Below are 5,111 nucleotides of genomic sequence, written 5' to 3' on the forward strand. Positions count from 1 at the left end.
GAATCTCACAACCGGTTGTCTAGGATGACTGGGAACTTGCACTGACAAGTTGATGCTCAAACCTTCTCTCCCTTTGGCTTCTTGCTCTTCAAACAAACCATAAGCAAACCGTCACTTGCTTTCTTCTCTTCTTCTTTGGCTTTGAGTCAATGCCTCATCAACACACTCAACCACCTCCTTAAACCCCCATTAATAGAGTAAACAGAACTTTCATTAAGTAACAAAACTCATTCATGGTTCTACCAATAAAGGGGGAAGATCCTCTCTTCATTCTTCTTTTTTCCTTGGCTTGGAAATAAGGTATCATCAATACCACCCAACTACCCTTCTAAACCACCATTAATGGAGTGTAAAACAACTCATATAAAGCCTTCAAGCTCTTCAATGGTCAACAATGAATGGAGGAGTTTCACACACAAAATCCACAGTCTTACACTCTCTAAAATCCTTTTTCTTACTTCCAATGTGTAGAGCACGAAAAAATGAAGAAACTACAACTTGAGTGGATAGATTTGGACTTGTAGTTAGAAAGTTATGGCCATTTAAAGTTAAAGCAATGAGATAGCCTGAAATGGGATCTTCGGAGCTTGAGCGTGGCATACGCTGGCGGTGCACGAAACAAGGGCACAGATTTGACCGTAGATTAGGCATCACATGTTGCTTTTAATCTTAGCCGTATAAATTAAATAATGGGCAAAAGATCTCAGCCATAGGATCAGAATAAAGGAAGTCAACCAATGACATCATGTTGATGTCGACGCTGACATCGTCAGACGTGTTGTCGCTCATGGTTGGTTGCTTTTTCTGGCTTTGTCTATACTTTATGAAAAGGTAAAAAACCTTTCAGTAGTTTGATCTTGCCTACGTGGCATGATCTTAACCTTCATTTGAAATCCTTTAAAACCTTTTAATTACAGACAACTCCTCTTCCATTATTTTATTATAGAACACCCTTAGCAACTCAGACCTTCAAGATATTGAAATTACAGATAAACCCCTCATTTTCAATTATAAAATCTAATCCTCACATCACCGAGAGAAAACTGGGATTTTTCGGTTTAGAATTTCAAACCGGCTTCACAGAAATGCATGTAACTTTTTCATACGATATTTTTGTTGCCATGTAAAAAGACCTGATCATCCAACTCAGCCATATAAAAAGACCAAAATGCCCCTAAACCTTTCCGATGTCATAACTTCCTTTTATGGAATCGAAATGCGATAAAATCAAAAGCGTTGGAAAGATTGAATTTTTATCATATCGTTACATGGAGAATTTTTTTTTCAAAAGTTTATCTTCAATTTCGAATCTGCCCCCGACTGCTACAAAGCTATATTTTTTATTGTGGATGTTGTAACTTTTTCAGAAGGTATTGGAACACGACGAAATTAAAAGCATTGGACTAGATAAATTACAATCTATCTTTTTTATGAAGAAATGGTATTCCAAAAATATCATTTTCACTGCAGAAAATGCCCCCGAGCGTGAATAGACTAATTTTGCTAGTTTTGACTCCAAAACCAGTACCTCATACCATGGATGTATAATCCCCTCCATGCACACCATAGGGCTCTGTCATCTCATCAGTGACACTGAATGCTGCCACATCATCACTTTCAGCCACGTCACTTAAACTAGCCATGTCATCACCGCCACATGGCCAGATTGCTAACAAGGACAACCATAAAACAACATCTCCTACATGAGTGTGATGCCTCAGAAAAAACTAAGTCATTTTTCTATATGTTAAAGTATTGAGGATTCTGGCTCTCCTCTCATGCTTTCCAACTCCAATCCTTAATTCTCCCTCTATATAGTTATTTAAGATTGTACACAAATAGAGTTTGTTTTTTTGGAGATGTGAAGTGATGCAACTAGGGCTTGGAGATGGGATTAGCTCAGAAATACCTGCTTTTGCACAATGCGTCCAGTGGGGTTCCCATGTCGTGCCAAGTATATAGAAAATAAAATGGTTGTTGCTGTCATTTGACGAAACATGTTATGAATTGATATCCATCAGTATCAAACCACTAGGACATGTCCCAAAGGTTCCTGGTTTGAATAATGATTGAATCCATATATCTGCTTCTTTCTCAAATGAGATGGGAGCATACAGAAGTTAAGAGACCCTTAAAACTATTCCCACTAGATTGTTATGCCTCATATAACTAAAGAACTAAGAGTAATTTGTATCCCCTCCCCTGTTCTTAGCTCTTATTACATCCCCTCCCCTATGTTTTCAGAAATTACATCCACCTCCCCTGTTAGATGAAGTTGTTAGTGTAGTGTTAGTTTTGAATTATAAAAGATGACTTTATATTTTTGCAATTCAATCACATTGCAAATACCTATTTTACCCATATGTGTCTTCTACCATTTTTCCCAAATTGAAAAATATATTAGGATATGAGAATACCTAACATTCATTTGAATTATGAGTTTCTCCGAAGAAGGTAAGTTGGTGATCAGGTGATAGCTACAGGCCACGGCTGCGGTGAGGTGCTTTCGTTGTTTCTCTCTCCTTCCATTATGAGTTTCTTCTTCTGATACTGTTATTTCCATGAAGGTTATAGTTAGAACCATAAAGCTTCACCTCTTTGCCCCTCATACGCAGTACTAATCTGTTAGCATACATCTGGATTGTAATCAACAGAGCATTAAGCCATAAATTTGCTCTGTACCACTTCTTTATTAGATGCTTCATGGTGTTTCATGGCGTTTTATGGAGAATCCTATCCTACTTGGCTGAAAAGCTTTCTATCATGGAGTTGGTTAACAAACCTTGACCTGAATATAGTGGAAAAAATATTCATCCTAGCTAAATATTTATCTCCCTATCAGATTAGCAAATATATGCATACTGGAACATGTGCTACATCCAAAGAATTTGTTGTTGCTTTATGGCCTTATATATCCAATGGAGGAGTCATCATAAAGGCATCTTCATACTTTCTTGAAGTCAAGCAGATACTTGAACTGTAACTTGAAGGCAATATAGTATAAATCACTATTTTTTTTTTCGCTGAAACTCTCATATTCCAGTCGTAGTTGTTAGTAGGAAGTATGAAGGTGCCTTCATCCTTGTTTTGATGATCAAAACAGGGTCCAATTTATTCAGCAGTGCAAGCATCAATTTGTTTAGGAATCATTCCATTAATCCCAAATATCTTACTCTACTAACATCATAACAATTACCACTTCAAAATTTGAAGAGACAGCAAGAAATGACCCAACTATCGATAAGTGGACAATTAAATTCCAACTACAATTTGGGGTTAAGCACTACTGTAAGACGGGTAAAGACACGATTGGAGAGTGGGTAACCCAAAACTGTAAATCTTTGTTAAACTACAATAAATCTCTCAACATTTATATCTTTGTCAAACTACAATAAATCTCTCAACATTTATTTTCAGCGCCCCAGGCTGAAATAACTACCCTTGATTGTTTTCTACTCAAATCGATATTGTTGTGAAAATTTAAATTTATATGTTTCTATGTTTAGTTTATAGATAAACTATGTCAACATCAAGTGTTACCGACATCAGTTAAGGTTCATTAAAGTATATTAATGTACGATGTAAATTCATAATCCAAAAAGCACATTAGTACATATATCAGAGTCAAGGAGCAAGACGAACATGTTATACTACTATTGCCCAAATGTACCAAATGGTTTCAGATTTTTCTCATGGTGTGAACTTATAAATTCCCCAAACTTACTGCCTATTATTGGAGCCATGATACTAGCGATTTCCAGACAATTGTTGGTGAAAGAAGTCAAGATGATCAATAGAATAAGGAAGATATGCGTTCTTTAAAGAAGAGAGTGAAGCAATTTGAGAAGTCCTATGGAACTATTAAGAAGATAATTTGTGTTCTTCTGGGTCTTAATTTATTGCTAAAAAAAATATTAGTTAAAAATGACAAAAAACTACTGGAGATGTAGGATATCTTAGAAAATTGTAAGGTTTAATTTTGAGGTTGTTGTAAGGAACGTTCTATTCAAATGGAAGCTCATGGTTTTATTATAGTACTTCATAAGAACATATTTTGAGGTCTATCTATAATTTTCATGAAAAAAATTTGATAGCATTTCTGCTAATATATGACCTTTTAATGAACCTGGAACCTGCAAATACAATAACTTTTAATGAACCTGTAAATACTAACATAATATCATTGTTTCAAATCTCAAACAAAAAACCATGATTGTTTCAAATCTTGCACGAACAAATCCCACACAAAGTACACTTCTTTGTTTTAAAATCCCCAAATGTTCAACAATTCAATACCCTAATTGGTCCTCAAACTTAAGAGCCTCTCTTTCTCTACATGTCCAGCTCTGCCATCTCATTGAAATCTAGTCCTTCAACCTGGTCTTTCATGTCTTATTAGCTTTTGTAGTTGTGTTTGCCTTTGTTGCTTTTCTCCTTGTGTACTTGGCTGACAACCGTGATATGATCCTCTCTTATGTAGTATCTTATGTGCTCAAAACAGATGTCTGTGACCTGGTCATTCTTTGCAAGTTGTATATATCATCCCCTTGATGGCCATCCCTTCCAAGTTGCATATATCATCCCCTTGATGACCATCCCTTCCCTTTCTCTACACAAGCAAGAATATATCAATCACATTTGTTTTAGTAGTAGAAAAAATAAGCAGTAGCAACACAAGGAGATTAGTCAGACCTATACACCAATTGTCTTACTAGTTGACACCCACTTCCCTGTAACATCATCATCTCCTTGTAAGTCCTCTTATTGTGGCCTGTCCTTCCGCATATGTCACATCTTATGCTTGATGATCTCTTCATGAAATCACTAGTAGGTGCCTCATCAACTTCCCTCTTCCTATTTTTATGAGGTCTACCTAGTCTCCTTTTAAGGTCTAGAGGCTGATGTGAGTAAATCTCAAATCACTCAAATCTAGAAGTGGTTGGATCATCTCCTTGTATGTTTCCATATATCTCTTCACAAATCATTCAAATCTGGAGGAGGATTGAATACACCCATAATTCTGAGCTTCATGTTACAAGCATGTCAAATTCAAGGCTTCCCAATCGGATTGAATGGGATGACAATTTCTCATTTTGTAAAATCATAATTTC

This window comes from Macadamia integrifolia, chromosome 2 (assembly GCF_013358625.1).
Source record: "Macadamia integrifolia cultivar HAES 741 chromosome 2, SCU_Mint_v3, whole genome shotgun sequence".
In the NCBI taxonomy this organism is placed as follows: Eukaryota; Viridiplantae; Streptophyta; class Magnoliopsida; order Proteales; family Proteaceae; genus Macadamia; species Macadamia integrifolia.